The 18,683-nt window shown below is 30.5% G+C and overlaps 1 protein-coding gene across 5 annotated transcripts in view; it reads left to right on the top strand.

Annotated features, from left to right (window-relative positions):
- Positions 1-4,788: 4,788 nt before the first annotated feature.
- Positions 4,789-18,683, top strand: part of LOC124529793 (voltage-dependent T-type calcium channel subunit alpha-1G-like) — a 144,029-nt gene continuing 130,134 nt past the window's right edge. For all 5 annotated transcript variants that reach the window (XM_047103708.1, XM_047103705.1, XM_047103710.1 and 2 more), the window contains exon 1: positions 4,789-4,901. The gene's annotated coding sequence lies outside the window, so the exon portion shown is untranslated. The remainder of the gene's footprint in view (positions 4,902-18,683) is intronic.

Genomic DNA, 18,683 nt, shown 5'->3' on the forward strand with positions numbered 1-18,683 from the left:
AAGAATCGAATATAATTAATTTACAATTTAACTGGCTCCAACGCAGCAAACTCAGTTTTATACTAAGACTATATTCACAGGATAAAAGGCCTCTGGCTATTTGCATAAAGAAATTTCAATTCTCAAAGAAAAAATGTATAATCTCCTACATTTTCATCATACAAATCAACCAGAAACCGTAATAGTAATCTCGCTGTTCATATACACTAATATAAAGGCTATTTTTGCGTGGAGTCGTTGCTTAACCTAATTTAACAAGTAACACAAAAAGACCACAAGCGAAACCCATTCGTACTAACATAATGATTTTACGTATTTCAGAGCAAAATCGAGTGACCAACTGAATACAAATGTGGCGAGCGAATGTTAAATACCCGACTATTTTCAGTAGAAAGTCTGTAAATTACTTTGATATGACCGGGAAAGAGCTGCGTTGTTGGGGATTGTTTTTTTTTTTACACAATATAGTTACGTACTTCTTAATATAGCAGCATTATTTTATTTCATATGCAAAAAAAACCTTTATCATAAGTTTTAAAACCGATTATATATATAATACTTTTTTTAAAAGTCCTATTTTTATTTTATCCCGTTCTTTAACTGATCTGATCTTCTTCCTAATATTATGATTTGTTATAGGTTTACTTACGTTTATAATGTTATAATTTGTGATGGAAAATATCGAGTAGAAATCAGTATATGCCGTTGGATTTCCCTGAAATCTATTCAACCAACATCGTAATAGAAAAAGCGCTAAAATATGTTTCAATCCTTACCTTTACCCAGAAGCGGGTTTTGCCAAGTTTCATCAGAAAAACGGACCACTAGATTTTTTATAATATAAACGCATAATTATAAACCTGTGTATACTGTGTCACGGCAAAGGTTCAATAAATTAAAAAAATAATATATACATATAATTAAGAATTGAAATATAATAATGGAGATTGCAATACGACTATTTATCTTTTAATGTGACGATTTGATTACACTTGTACCTCCAATTTAAAACATAGCCAAATTATATTACTTATAATATATTATCTTCCATTAAGGAAAAAGTTTAAAAAAGTCGAAAGGCGGCTAAAATATATTCCATTCAACAAGTTACCAACACGAAGAACGTCAGAAAAAAGCTGGTCATATCTTTTCATAGCTCTCCTCTATACATTCGGGCTCGAGGACAGTTTGAAAATTTTAATCGTAGCGTAGAGGAGTCACACGAGCTGTCTAGATTTTAATATCACAGTTCAAATTCAGTGCAGACTAACGACAGCAGCTAAAAGCGATGCGATTTTTATTCTTATTCCGTAAGACAAAGTTCAGCAAAAATGTCTTAATCTGTTATCCTCACTACCATTGTCGTCTACAGCAACAACAACAATAGCCTGTAAATTTCACCTTGCTGGGCTAATTCCTCCTCTCCCTTTAGGAGAAAGTTTAGACATATTCCACCACGCTGTTCCAATGCGGTTTGGTGGAATATACATGTTACAGAATTTCTATGAAATTTGATGAATTATAAACACAAATGACACAAACACATGAATATTCAGCTGTGCTTGCCTGGGTTTGAAGACTCAATCATCGGTTAAGATGCACGCGTTCTAACCGCTGGGCCATCTCACCTCTTTTGTGGTCTACGGAAGGCATTAATCGTATAATAAATCTTTGACGGATAACAAATTGGGAGGAATGACCCCAACTAGCCGGTAATGAGACATGTTGTCAATGTCTTCTGACCAATATAAGGTGATCTATATTTTATTCATCCCAAGTTGACTAAAATGGCTCCTAATAAGATGAACTGATACTGACTTATGACCTTTTTTTGCACCATCGTCTTATGTATGACACGCTCTGATCTGGAACAAATACAATTTACGTAACGTTCTTTTTTTGTGAAATAGCAATGCACTAAGCCATCTGTGTACTCGACTTCTCTTGGAACAGAAATAGATACGCAACTGTTTCTCTAGACAGTCTTGATATCTTTATGTCTATAATTAATTTACAAACCACACCATTAACATTTAATGCTACAATACCTTTGTAATGAAATATTAGAATATATATAAAAAATTGAAAAAAGTTTTAGGTTTATGCTATTTTTTAATAATATTAAAGTTTAAAACATAGTAATTGGTTTTTCTATCTAGATAAAATTCAAATATTTAAATCAAATTCGAAGAACACAAGTAATTTTGAAGCGTCATTTTCATGACTGAATTTAATTTAAACTGGTCCTTAATGTAAATTCTACTGAACTGGCAATCTACTAGTTACTTTCTTTAATCATTCATTTCATAAAAACCTACATACTTTGTTGGCTTTTTAATTTCAAAACATGCCAAAGCTACATGTTGCTAAATAATGCAATTATGTGCATGAATCTGTAAAAAAACAGACTTTTTTCTAATCTTTTTTTTTATTAAACCTTGTTAATAGACAAAGTAAAATGTCCGGTGAAATTACATAAATACTGGTGAAAATCGACATTGTCATCTGTTAATTAATATTTTATTTAAAATTCATTGGTTACTCTAATCTACTACAGCTACTAAATAACTATATACGAGTATAGCGAACATACTTTTTTACGAGATGGAATTAGTCAGAACCTATTTCAGCATAATATATAAAATGCTTCAGTATATTGTCATGTGTACTCAGATCTGAATCAATAAAATTTAATTGGTCTACCAGACCATCTTGACATTATATTGTATAATACTGTTTTCGTAAATTAACTATTTGTTCAGAATAACTTATTAGTTAGGTTCTATATTCGACAAATTGTTCTCGAAACAGGAAACTCGGTCGAAATAAGCATTCATATTCAAGACAAGGCGTCTTGTACAGCTGAAGTGAAGGACAGTTTAAGCATTTGGCGACATATAAGGAATGTCACATAAGCTATTCGATTTTTTATATCTGGATCAAGTAAGGGTACGCATAAACTAACTATTTATAACAGAGTATCTTATAAAAATATCTTACTACAATTTTATGATTACAGTGGTATTTTTTATATTTTATTTCCAAAATATTCAAGGAGGAAAAAAGTACGAATTTTCATAAGACCTAAATAAGTTCACACACTAATTTGTGGAAATGCACTCTTTCAAAAATAAAAAGTAGAAATACTGAACGACTTCGTTAGATTTTTCAAAGGCTGTTTAAAGAAAAAACTTCACTTATTTTATTTTGCCTTAAGACTACCTCAGCCAAGTATGAGTGTGCCCTAAATGTGTTTCATTTGCTGTGGCCAGATGCCGCCGTCAGGTGAAATATTATACGCAATTTGGGAGACCCCCATTTCTTTTCAGTAACCCTTACTTCTATGTAAAGTATTTTGAACATATCTATGCCAGTGAAACAATTAAGACTTAAATGTTTCGTTGACAATTAAGTTACACGTACCAAAGTCTTAAAATATAATGTTCTGAATAAAAATGAAATATATATGTAAGTTTAAAAATTGAATTTAGAATCTGTTCCATTTTTTGTAAAATAATAAGTGTATTGAATATGTGACAGTTTAAATTTAATATCATATGGAACGTGACCGAAAATTCGAATAAAAATGATGTTCGCTTTTCGAATTCAAAAATAGGTTTAGTAACATTTCGTTTTATTTTGTCTCCACAGATTAAAAATATCACGAAGATTGAATGGATAAATAAAATTCTATAAGAAAATATAATACCACTGAATCACATTAAAACTATGAGGTTGAAGGTCATGCTTCAAGTTACCCATTGTCTCTTCCACATATATCTCTTTTCTCTATTATACTATTTCTTTTCTTCAGTAATTTAAGGGTTTGTTTTTAGACTATAGATACGATGTTGATATAAGTTGGCTTTTTATCTCTAAATCCATTTTTTCAGGTCAATTAATATTACCTTGAGTATTTTTGATATTTTATGTACTCGTATGTATAATTTAAGAAAAAGTTATAAATAAGCTTATTTATGTTGTATATATATACAACTTAAATAAGCTAAATATATATATATATATATATTTATGCGCTTCAAATTTTAGTACCCAATAGAGGTTTTGTATACATAAGAATTAAAAAAAGGAAATAAATTAATACTTTCCGACGAAGTAAGGCTATATTCCATTTAAAACAAAAAACCGAAGAAAGTTATTATACATAAGATTTCATTTTGTTGGTATAAATAAATTTTCAATAATTGTAACAATATGAAAACAAATAGATATAAAGGTAAATATAAAAAAAATCATAAATGCGAATCAAAATTTTGCCCAAAATCTACATATTTAACAACGTAGGCTTATTCAACATGCAAAAATACAAATTCGAAAAAATTATCAAATCAATAATAATAAAAGCTCAGTTTTGTACACTTAATATCATAGAAACACACTCATATACATACATATATACAAACAAACTTGTTAATATGTTACAGTCATAAGCTTTGCCGTAATTGGTCAAGAATCAGTGACGTACCCAAAGTTCCCAAGTTCGTTAAATTTTAACGGTTAAGCTTTTCAGTGCCGTACTATACCGTTATACAAAACTCCAGTAAACGATTCAATTCAGCAGCATTGCATCACATATTGCAAAATTACTAATTCGAAATTTCAATATTATTTTTTAATGAATTCCATTCGTTATTTTAGGATGCCAGTTATAAACTTAAACAGCTAATCGTCAAATGGACATGTTGTCCATCAATATCAGCTACTTACCTTACCTGTATCAGGTAGGGGCTGAGGTAGGGCGGGCGGGAGAAGCAGTGCAACCGCTGCCTCGGCGCGAATCGGACGCGTTATAGTGACGATCTAAATCAGTGCCCGTTCTGAAACTGTGTTGTTCAATGCCGTTTTGTTTGGTTTGTTTTAACATTAGGATCCATTTCTAGGTACGTTTTATATTCAATTAATTATAAAATAAAAAAATCTTCATACTATAAATATTTCTAATAATTTAAATTAACAAAGAAACACTTATATTGTACTTAAGCAATTCCCATGTCATATTTATTTTAAGTAATGTAACATCGTTTTTGATTTTAAATTGGTATCATTCTCTTTTCATTTAAAATAGGTAACATTTTAATTCAGTATTGTAACGAAATAATTACCGCCAACGAGGCTCGGACTAACGTGGATTTAACTTGTTGCATACGTCGTTAATGTTCTTCATTTACAAAATTACCACTTCAATTATTTTCAGTTACACTCGTACATTTTAAATGTACGTGATTAATTTAAAAGTTACAATTAACATTTAACACTTACACATTTATTTGTATTATAAATATATTTATAATTTTAATATAATATCTTTTAACTGCTGTGATTAAATTTCATGTGGTTTTTGAAAATGTCCTGAAGGAGCAGTTTTTTTTTAATTCGTTTAAATTATTAATCACTGAGTTGACACGAGACACGAAATAAAAGAAAGAATTAGTTTTAAATATATTTTGATATAGATAAAGTGCTTTTGTTAAAACTTATTAGAAAATAATTTCGAGATTATTGGTCAATTCAATCATTGCACTAGTCCATTGGAATTAAAACACATTTCTTCCCCTTTAGGGCGTATGAAAAAGTTAAACGTAATAATTTTATTTTGTACTAAGAAGCTAATATGATCCGAAAGCTTGTTCCGTAGATTTGTTTGCGACAAATGAAATTAATCGACATTTGTAATCTGTTTTATAAGGAGCTAGAGGGTGCTTTGTTTGCTATTAAATTAATATACAATATCTCCATTATCTCCTTGAATTAATTAATTTTCTGGAATAATAAATATCTCGACTCGAATATCTAATCTTGACTATTCTACTATCAGTCTGGTAGAGTATAGATTTCATGGCTTCAGTAGATACCCCGTGATTTCAGAAATATACTGATAAGGATATTACTTTTTTAATTTTGTTTTATATGGACTTGTTTTGTCATACATTTTTTTTATGAAATAAGTAAGTAGACAGGAAAATAGACTGCCTGATGGTAAGTGGTCGCCACCACTCATAGATCAATGTCTAAAGGCGCTGTGTGAAAAAATCAAAAATCCTTATATCACACCAATGCTCCGCTAACCTTGATAACTAAGATCCCGTGTGTTTGTAGTTACACTGGCTCACCCACCCTTCAAACTTAAACACAAAACTACTTAGTATTACTGTTTTTCAGGAGAGTGTTTTTGCAACAACATATTATTTAAAAAAAAGATTTTTTTCAAAAACTGATATAGAACTGTATTTTTGTGATACTTCACGACGAGTCCTACTGGACTTGGGGAATATGAATTGCACTTACAGATGCGAATATTATTTTTCGATTTTGATTCGAATTCCTGACAGGGCTATCTCGGGGACTATCTATGTACCCAGAATAGTGCATGATTGTGTGCCATTCCGACCGTCTCTCACCGACCAGTAGTAGGATTCTGCAAAACCACTTTCGGATTAGAAATAGTTTTCATATCTGAACTCATTTCGGTACTACCCACCCTAATGTGAAAAAATATTTGTAAATCTTGACAATATATTATATCGGGTGAAGTGAAAACTGTGAAGCGAGATGTTAGTGCAACCACTCGGCAGAGTGAGATAAGATGCAGGATGTTTACGTGTTTATAAATGTGAAAAAAATAGAGCAATGATATTCTTCTCATAAAGTCAATAAAGTCGTAGTTGGTTTACGATTCCAACTTGAAGAAGAAATATTTTATAGTCATTTCAATTGACTCTGGTTTATTCTATATAAAAGTATTAAGAAATAAAAGAAATAAATTATTCGAATAAGAGGGAAATATTTCAGAGACAGTAACTTTATATTCTATGTGATTATGTCTTAAAATATTAAATTAAATATTAAACCGGTAAAATGGTCTTATTGTAATACAGCGTACAATACAAAATGTATTCAGTATGATTCTTTCGCATTTTTTATGTATGTATGAGAGATACGTTATGAGTAAATTAGAGAGTAGAATTACAATATTTAAAAAGTTTGCTCTAGAAAAGCTTAAATAATAAAACAAGCTATTATTGTTTTACTATTAAGGATCGAAGCGATTTACGAATCTAAACACATTGAACTCACATTAAGGTTCGAGGTAGACCTTTGACAAAACCAGTCTATTTAGGTACCGCCCACTCATAATATATTTACCTCCTTTTTCTAGTTTTATGGGTGAGTCAGTTTAATCACAGGTACAAAGAACATAACATCATAGTTTACTTTTAGTAGGAATAATCAATATTCCTTGCAGTTCTAATGTCTATTGGCAGTTGTGACTTTTCGCCAGTTATACCATTACTCAGTCATGACATAAAAAAATAAACTAAATATGACATTACTTATAAAAAATTAATTTCTTAGGTATCCTTTTGTTCCATTATTTTCATTTATTTTTGTGTTTTTTGGTATGGTTGGACGAGCATATAGGTCACCTGATGGTAAGTGGTCATCATCACCCATAGACAATTACGCTGTAAGAAATATTAACTATTTCTTACATCGTCAATGTTCCACCAGCCTTGGGGACTAAGATGTTATGTCCCTTGTATTAGTAGTTACACTGGCTCACCCTTCAAACCGGAACACAACAATACTGAGTACTGTTATTTGGCGGTAGAATAAATGATGAGTGGGTGCTACCTACCCAGTCGGGCTTGCACGAAGCCCTACCACCAAGTACATTTCATATAAAAAAAGAAAAAAGGCACTTTAAATATTAAAATATATGTAACTCATAATTATTTCTTGATTCCCAGGTGGATATTTAGATGATTAATGAAATAACTTCGATTTCATAACTCTCGTGAAAACTTCTCTTAAAATTATTTTGTTTGAAATTATATTGAAGATAAAAAAAGAAGACGAAAATTATAACATCGGAATACTTTTAAATTGAGAGATAAAAGTTCTATCAATTTGAGATGAAGTCGCGATCCACAAAGTTGGAGTTAATTTCTTCTATTTTAAATACCAGTCCAAATTAGTGTTATTTAAAATTTATGTAAATTGTCTGTACTAATATTAAGAGCTGAGATGGCCCAGTGGTTAGAACGCGTGCATCTTAATCGATGATTTCGGGTTCAAATCCAGGCAAGCATCACTATATATATATGTGCTTAATTTTTGTTTATAATTAATCTCGTGCTCGGCGGTGAAAGAAAACATCGTGAGGAAACCTGCATGTGTCTAATTTCATCACAATTCTGCCACATGTGCATTCCACCAACCCACACTGGAACAGCGTGGTGGAATATGTTCCAAACCCTCTCCTAAATGGAAGAGAAGGCCTTAGCCCAGCAGTGGGTAATTTACAGGCTGTTAGTTTGACTTTACTTTGACTAATATTAAGAAAAAACTTAATTGATTTATGTTTTTTTTATTTCGTTTTCTTTTAAGTGTAATAATAACTGTTTGTTTGGGAAATCACTACATAGTATAAAACTACTAAACTTTTTAATAGATAGAGTGATTCGAGAGTAAGGTTTTTGTACAGCATAGTAAAAAAAACATTTATAATTTTGGAAGTTTCTAATAGGATGTAAATAAACAAATTCTGTAGTATATTTCGTATTAGCATTGGACCCGTGCGAAACCGGGGCGGGTCACTAGTAAATAAATAAATAAATAAAACAAATGGAATATTTAGCCCTCTCGAAAATATCAACAGAGATTTTAACGACAGTGTATTCTAACATTTTACATTGTGTACTAAACTTTTCATTCAATAGTTCATGCAGCTTTTTTTATTTTCACTGACAGTGGAAATTATAAAGTAAATATTATATGTTTCAGTTTCATGCCTGTAGTATTTATTTGGACGATTTGTGACGATAACGAATATCTAAAACGTGGAACACGTTTCGATATTAAATGGAAATAAAAAAGGATATATTCACAGTCATAGGAAAATAATAGTGGCAATATATTTCCCAAGCCCTCACTAAAGCTCTCCTGACATCATACTTAAATATCAATTTATGCTAGTGACAGGGTCTTGTTCAAACCCTTCTGGGTAGTTACAACCAAGTCGTCAACAAATCTACCGAGAAACATTAATAATGTGTTGTCTGCCTCAGTTTAAAGGAAGAAGAACATTTGTACAATCTTAGATTCTAAGGATAGCGAAGGAAAGAAATTAAATCAATTGAAATCAAAAATAACTAATAATAATACAAGAAATAGAATGCGTGAGTACACCTCTATATATTATATTTTAAAACTGTATAATGTATATATTTATATCACATGAGATATTAACTCGATCTCTCTATTTTTCTGACGTTATTGACAGAAATAAAAAGAAACCCGAAAATTTCATTGTAAATAGTTCGCTGTAAAAAACCTTAAAATAAACATGTTCTTTCTTGTATAACATACATTCTACTAATATATGTTTGTCTAAATATACTAATCTTTCTTATGTCTTTGTTTGTACTTCTATATCCGCCGGTCTGGGTGTATTAAATAATAAATAATATGAACGTCGGCAAAAGCTCTGCGTGATTGATTTTTATAGGGTTAGTTATTCCTTTGTGTGACTTGCATTCACTTTATAACTGTATCTTGAATATTGTTTATAAAAACAAACTGTTTGAAAAAAAAACATAAACAACAGTTTATGTTAATATACCTCAATATATTGTTGACTACAAATACAATATATGGTAGATTTATGAGTATCAATAAGCAAGTGTTGCTATTTTTCACAGAAAAAGGTTGCTGAATTTGACTTTGATTTTGACACAAAATTATTTTTATTGATTTTAGATGCAGTACAAAACTGATAATTATTGTTGACTGTTTTCAATCGACATCAAACAGGAGGAGGTTATCAATGCGTCTGTATTTTTATACGGTTGTTACCTCATAACTTTTCACTGGGTGAACCGATTTTGATAGTTTTTTTTTATTTGAAAGCTAGTTATTTTTATTACTTTTAAGTGCATATTAATTTGTTCTAATATATGGTTTTTCTCACCTCTCGAGGGGTGAGATAGTACCCTATGACCGTCACCGGGACTCAAACCTCCATAGCAAACTTCATCTCAATATTTTCAGAGGTTTAATCGTGAAGAGGTAACAGACAGACAGAGATACTCTATCTATTTAAAAAAAACGCATCAAAATCAGCTACGTAATTTTAAAGATCTTAGCATACATAGCATAGTCAGCGATAAACGACAGTATTTTATACTATGTAATGTTGGTAAGATAGATATTTGTGTTATTTTTAATTAAGTTAATTTGGTATTTTCTTTCGTTCGTCAGTTTGTCAGTGATATCTGTGATTATACTGATATATCAATGCTGTTTTCGAATGGGTTTAGATTACTATTGATGCATTCGAACCATACAAGCCAAAAATTTACGTGGAAATTGGAATTTACCACGAAAATATTTGCGTTGAATGCATTCAATTCGCAACGCAAACTTTTATCGATAGCTCTAGATCCAACGGTTTGGAGCATATTAACAATGTTATACTAAGTACTTAAGGCTATTCCATATGTTTACTGGTATTTATCCGTATCACACATCACAGTTGTTAAGCATATATAATATGTACATATATCTATAGGTAGTATTGGATTTTTTAATAATATCAATCATACAATCAAATAGAATTAGATGGTTATTTTATTACATATCTTTGTATCTTTTTGTATTATGCATGAATTAATATATATTGTACATATAAAGGTACTAAGAAACCAGTGAAGAGATTGAGGAATACGAATATTATTTACATAGAAATAACAAATTTAATTATGTAAATGCTGCATGTTCTATTATAGATTTATATAATACATGCCGAAGCATGATAATAACCGCCTACATGGCCCGAAGCGTCGTTGTCACGTTCATGCACTACCACACTCGACGTTAAATAATTTTATTGACATTTCAAATATTACATATTGAAATCCTGTTGCGAATATAATATCAAACATTATTAAATTCATCTTATACGACAAGGATTAATGTACTTTTTGTATTATTTTATGGGTAGATAAAAAAAAGGAAGTTTGAGTAAACAAATTTATGCCGTTTTCAAGATTAACGGGCCCGAGCCCTGTGGAAAATTAATTCGTAACAGCTACCTATTACAATTTAATATAATCACAAACAAACATGTTCTGCTGTATATCAAGTTGTTGCGTTTGCTTCCGTGAGCATAATTTAATCTGATAGGAATTAGTCGAAATCGTTTAATTAATGTACATATATATGTTTAAATAATCAATTGATCTGCTTTTAAACGTAATAGTTCCGATAGACTAGGCCAAAGTGCATTTGCAATTTATTAGCGTGCCTTTAATCAACGATAAATGTACTAAAAGAGGTATATACGTGTTTAATTCTAAAGCCAAGAATTTACTTACGATTAACATTATACTCTCGTATCCATTTTATCTCGCTTTTGAATAGGTTTTGCATTTCTTGGCAGACATCGGTTAATTTGGCGTAAACGACGCTTCTCAAGTGCATAAGGTTTTGGAACGTACGCTAATAGTTAAAAAATATATAGTTGAATGTATTAAATTGTGACATACTGTCAATTCCAGCCGAAACACTCAGGCCTCGGAGCAATTTAGTGCAAAAAAAAAGACATAACGCTCCATCTCATTGCATTCACTGGTGACTGGACCCATTTTTCTCGTAGAACATCGGAACTGCGATTCAACAGAGAAATATTAGCATTTTTGTGAGCATTCCGCATGCAGATTTATTCCGTAATTATTGTTAGGTCATCATTTTATTCTTAAATTTTATTTTCTACGAATAAACGTAGACATTTATTTTGTATTTATTATTTTGTTACTGGAAGCATTTAACACTGTTATTAATTATATATTAATATTCTTTATGCTATATGACATATTTATTAACATACCTATAAAATAATAGAATAAAACTATACAGACATCACATAGGTATGTATAACATATTAAAAAAAACCCACGCCTTTCAATATTGTTAGTCAGGCAGCAATATAGAAAAATATTTTCAATATGTCGTTGATCAAACAAAATACAAGAAGTTTTTCAATTTTGTCGTATTATCATATTGACGGATCAATATATGTTGGACGATGGTTTCAAAATATAATTCCAGTTACAATCCATTATTATTATTATTAATCTTAAGCATATTTTTGCGTATAATCTTAATAAGATATTAATTTAGAATGAACAAGGTTTCCAGGTCAAGAATCGAAATGGAATCCACTTGGGACGCGAGTTTTAAACGCAGACCATTCTGATTGATTGATATAGGATGTTTTTTAAATTATAAATCATCAATTTTTTTTTGTAACAAATTATTTGCAGCTTACTGTAGAGTGAAATATAAACTGTTATATACACTCTTAAACCTAAAATTGAAGCTAATTTTCAACCGACTTCCAAAAGGAGGAGGTTATCAATTCGTCTGTATTTTTTTTTTTTTTTTTTTTTATGTTTGTTACCTCATAACTTTTCACTGGGTGGACCGATTTTGATAATTTTTTTTTTGTTTGAAAGGTAGTGCTTCCCGTGGGGTCCCATTTTTTTTATTTTTTTTTCCGATGATGGTATCCATGTGAAAACGACATAAGTCTTAAATTTGCATTATGTATATGCGCGACAAATAGGTGAATAACTGAAAATCACGTTGACCAATTTTGATAATTCTTTTTTTATTATAAAATATATACTTCAAGGGTAATTTGGTGAAAGTTTGGTAAGGTTCTGAGCACAGGATCCATGACAAAGTAACGGAACGGAAGGGAACGGAACAATTCTGAGGAGCACGTTAGCGATACTCGGTCGAATCTTTTATTTATAGGTTATTTGAGTCACCTTCCGTAATGTGGTTATGTTTATGTAATTATCATAGTCGAATATTATAATCAACTAGCTACCCACCCCGGCTTCGCACGGGTGCAATACTGATACTAAATATACTACAGAATTTGTTTATATACGACATCACATCGCAAACTTCTAAAATTATCAGTGTTTCTTTACTATATTGTTCATGTATTATATACACAAACCTTCCCCTTGAATCACACTATCTTTTAAAAAAAACTGCATCAAAATTCGTTGCGTAGATTTAAAGATATAGGGACAGAGAAAGCGACTTTGTTTTATACTATGTAGTGATGGAACTCCTATACGGCTCGCAGTTAGGGTGCGATATGGGGCAGAATTTCTTACTATCTTTAATCAAATTTTGTGTATGTGATGTGATGTCATATGATGTACGAAATATAGTTGGTCTTTTTCAAAGTTTTTTTGCTGAGTTCGATTACAGCTCTTTCGAAGGATCCTTGTAGTTTACGCCGCGTGACGTATTAAATCCGCATTTTCGAAAGTCTATTTTTGCTTTATTCGCAAGTTTCCTTTGAAATTGTCCTCGAAGTAGTTTCTGACTCATATAAACGGAACGCTTAATCTATCCATATTAAAAAAAATTAGTTAGTCAACATCAGCTTCACTCAAAATCAAAAAATAAATAAAATTTTAACAAAAAGAAACACCGACTTCAAACAAAACACTGTTTTAAAACAAATGAATATGCACGAAAAAGTAATAAAAATAATTGCGTATTCAACATATTTTCTAGAGTCTTCCTAAGTTAAATGAAATGAAAAATATTAGACTACTTAAAAGTCGATTAACGATTATATCATGTAGTTATAATTATTGTTATATTTGGAGTCGGTGTCAGCCAATAAAACCCTACAGTATATCTATAAAAAAACAATACGAGAATACTTTAACAAATATGTTTTTTACAAATTACCTTTTACACAATAATATACTGGATCAATCAAGGGGCTCGTATCGCTTCTTTCTTTTGATTGTTGGGGCAAGGGCACCGTGGCTGACACCGGCTCAAAATATACCAATAACTATAACTACATGATATAATCGTTAATCGACTTTTAAGTAGTCTAATATTTTTCATTTCATTTAACTTAGGAAGACTCTAGAAAATATGTTGAATACGCAATTATTTTTATTACTTTTTCGTGCATATTCATTTGTTTTAAAACAGTGTTTTGTTTGAAGTCGGTTTTTCTTTTTGTTAAAATTTTTATTGATTAGTTATTGTCATAATTCACGCATGATTTTAATAAAAAAAATTTAGTCGTTAGATAATTCTCGACAATTCTCAATTCATTTCGTTGTGTCTCTCCAGCCGGGTGTCCCAAGACAATTTTCGTTTATTATTTTTACGATTAATGTATGTATCCGTGGTAAATACCTGAGGGTAGAAGTTTTGTCTCATTTAAAAACATATACTTAAAAAAATGTACGGACTATCATGTCCATATAACCTATAGAGAGTATACAAATGTATAGTATGTAACTTAAAAATAAGGAAGTGAGTGAAAATAGGTTTTAAGGCAAATCTTTCATATGTAAGTGTAATTTCTGAACATTGAAATCGTGACATAATTATTGTTTTTCATTTTGTGAACTTATGCTGCCTTCTTGATATATTTTTTTATACAATGTGTAGGAAATATTACGTACGTTTCTAAATTTTATTTTAAAGCAATTTAGAATTAATGGCTATTGGTCAGTTTAGGTGTGACCCATAAAAAAACTAATAAAAGTTGTAATATAAATGCGAAATATACAAATTCATATTACATATTTCCAATAACCATTGCGGTTTAATTTCATCCAACGGATAAACATTAGGAAGTATTGATGCGCGTTCCATTTCACATATAACGAAAAAATATATAATCATCAATATATAGCGGTCTTTGTTTGAAATACTTTTTTTATAATTTTATCTAGCATGTACTTAATATTGTGTTCCCAATTAAGAAGTTTTCAGGAGTTACAGAGTGTAAATAATTATAGGTTAGTGGCACATTAGCGATTTAAATAATTGTTAATATGTCTTATGAAGCTAATTTATATGGGCGGTGGTGACCACTTACCATCAGGTTAATTCAATACATTATAAAGAATTTTATAAACACCCCCAATCCAAATTTCATACTTAGATTTAAACAATTTTTGTTATCCTGGCAGAATAACAAGTTTTAAAGTTAATATTCGGTCAAGATTTCCATGGAAATAGGTCTCAACATATACTTTAATTTCAGTTTTTTTCTACAACATACAGATTTTGTCATCAAATCTTAATCAATATATTCGTTGTCTTTTCTTTGTTTTTGATTTAGGTTGTCACTGTTCTGACTTTTTCATTTCCAGCCCGCATATTTATTGGACACTTATCTCACAACCGTCATGAGTCGTGAATTAAGTCATCCAGCCCAACCGCCACAAAGAAGAGTAACAAATGAAAGTTATTTACCGATAAAAATGTAAAGCCAATATCTTCTAATAAAATCTCAATCCCTCGCCTCGGATAGGTCTCTTTTCTACCTCATTTGTCGGCTAGATGCCGTTCTGTACCCTTCATGCTGATCTATGGAGTGATCCCATTCACAAGGGGACCCGCTAAGTGAATATATTTTTCCAATTTCGTTCACACGGCAGACACGCTCAAAGGCACGGCCTCTGGCGTTTACCTTGCGGCTTTTTTAGGAATAAATTCTATTCAATTTATGCTGTCCTGGTAGGAATTTGTTATTTTTGCGTCGAGAAGTTTATTTAAGTAATTTATAATGTATTCTTAACTTATAAAGCAACAAAATATTTGTTTTGCATTCTTATATATATAGTATAATATTCATTTATCAAAATGATTATTATTGAATATAATACAAATAGTAATCTTACAGTAATTAATAAGGTCGAGAATGGGTAGTATCTTGTCTCGTAAACATGACATCCGTAGATAATGTCGAAATTTCGAGCTCCATCAAATAAAAATATAACAAACATGGTATATATACCGTTTTTAATATCTCTAATAATAAAAATAACCATTTTCATTTTAAATCTTAAAAAGTAATATTATACTGAATAATTGTCAATTATTTATATCATTAATGTATTAAAAGCATTAACATATCTATTACAATTTATAGAAATATTAAGGTACCAATTTCATTTCGGTGAATGGAATTTTTGTTTCTCTTTTCTGACAGCTTTTTGTGTGCTTTTATTGAATAGTCAAATGAAAGTAATTAAAACCGTGATTGCCGTGAAGGCAAACCATTACGAGTTTGTAGCGTTAACTAAAATGTTTCACTAAAATGCATGTACTGAAAATCATCCATTCTAAAGATATTAGGATATAAAAAAAGATACAAACAAGGAGAAGAAGAAGATAAAGATAGAGAGATTATCTCTCTCCCTTAAGATAAAATACGTTACTGAAATAAAAAAAAATGAAAAAATTCTAATTTTAAGTATAATTGGATAATGTAGTACTACGATTAAAAAAAACAACAAACATGTCGGGACATGCCACTAATATATTATATATTCGATACTGACATACTTATATAAAATAGTAGAAAACGAAATTTTTTGAGTCCGCGGTAAAGGCATAAACAATTTGGCCTTAAATAGGTTTTCTGAGACCAAATAAAGCGTGAAATCAGTTTTACGCTCGAGGGACAAATTTCAACATCGCATCAGTACTTAATGATTGCTTATTTGTAACACACCTCAATTCACCTAGAATTGAGGCGCTGTGACTAAGGGTTGGTTTTTGTAGCAACGACTTTTATTTTAACATATAAAATATGCTTAAATATAATGGACAACAATAAATTAATCTCTACATATTATAAAAGGCCCTCGGCTGTATCTGTCTGTATGTTCGCGATAAATTCCAAAACCACTGAACGGATAACCATGCGGTTTTCATTAATATATAGATTGATTCATAAGGAATGTTTAGACATATAACTTATTCAGGTTTTTCTGTAAATAACTTGAGATAGCATGAGAATTGTTAAAGATGTTCGAAAAAATCAATCCGTCAAGGAGCTTTCATTAGAAAAATAAAGATATTATTTAAGATATAATATATTTCATAAAAAAAAAAACAAAAACAAAAAAAAAATCTTATGCCCAGCACGTACAAGGCCAGGATAGGGCCGCTAGTCCGTAATAAAACCCGAGTGTGTTGCACAATTATTTACTGTCCAAATTTGCTAACTACTTTTGTAGTAGGCCTTGGTACCTGTTGAACTTCATTTTGTGGGAGCGCTTCATGCAGTCCATTGCCGTTTTCAACCGACTTCAAAAAGGAGGAGGTTATCAATTCGTCTGTATTTTTGTTTTTTTTTTTTTTTTATGTTTGTTACCTCATACCTTTTTACTGGGTGGACCGATTTTGATAATTTTTTTTTGTTTGAAAGATAGTGCTTCCCGTGGGGTCCCATTTTTTTTTAATTTTTTTCCGATGATGGTATCCTTATGAAAACGACATAAGTCTTAAATTTGCATTATGTATATGCGCGACAAATAGGTGAATAACTGAAAATTACGTTAACCAATTTTGATAATTCTTTTTTTATTATAAAATATATACTTCAAGGGTAATTTGGTGAAAGTTTGGTAAGGTTCTGAGCACAGGATCCATGACAAAGTAGCGGAACGGAAGGGAGCGAAACAATTCTAAGGAGCACGTTAGCGATATTCTGTCGAATCTTTTATTTATAGGTTATTTGGATATTTGAGTCACCCTCCGTAATGTGGTTATGTTTATGTAATTATCATTGTCGAATATTATAATTAACTAGCTACCCACCCCGGCTTCGCACGGGTGCAATACTGATACTAAATATACTACAGAATTTGTTTATTTACGACATCACATCGCAAACTTCTAAAATTATCAGTGTTTCTTTACTATATTGTTCATGTATTATATACACAAACATTCCTCTTGAATCACACTATCTTTCAAAACTCGCATCAAAATCCGTTGCATAGATTTAAAGATATAGGGACAGAGAAAGCGACTTTGTTTTATACTATGTAGTGATGGAACTCCTATACGGCTCACAGTTAGGGTGCGATATGGGGCAGAATTACTTACTATCTTTAATAAATTTTTGTGTATGTGATGTGATGTCATATGATGTACGAAATATAGTTGGTCTTTTTCAAAGTTTTTTTGCTGAGGTCGATTACAGCTCTTTCGAGGGATCCTTGTGGTTTACGCCGCATGATGTATTAAATCCGCATTTTCTAAAGTCTATTTTTGCTTTATTCGCAAGTTTCCTTTGAAATTGTCCTCGAAGTAGTTTCTGACTCATATAAACGAAACGCTTAATCTATCCATATTAAAAAAATTAGTTAGTCAACATCAGTTTCACTTAAAATCAAAAAATAAATAAAATTTATAATTACAATAAAACCCTCCAGTATATCTATCAAAAACAATACGAGAATACTTTAACAAATATGTTTTTTACAAATTACCTTTTACACAATAATATACTGGATCAATCAAGGGGCTCGTATCGCTTCTTTCTTTTGATTGTTGGGCCAAGGGCACCGTAGCTGACACCGACTCCAAATATACCAATAATTATAACTACATTATATAATCGTAAATCGACTTTTAAGTAGTCTAATATTTTTCATTTCATTTTACCTAGGAGGACTCTAAAAAATATGTAAAATATGCAATTATTTTTATTATTTTTTAGTGCATTTTTATTTGTTTTAAAATAGTGTTTTGTTTGAAGTCGGTTTTTCTTTTTGTTAAAATTTTATATATACAACTGTCAA

The sequence above is a fragment of the Vanessa cardui genome, chromosome 5 (assembly GCF_905220365.1).
Source record: "Vanessa cardui chromosome 5, ilVanCard2.1, whole genome shotgun sequence".
Classification (NCBI taxonomy): domain Eukaryota; kingdom Metazoa; phylum Arthropoda; class Insecta; order Lepidoptera; family Nymphalidae; genus Vanessa; species Vanessa cardui.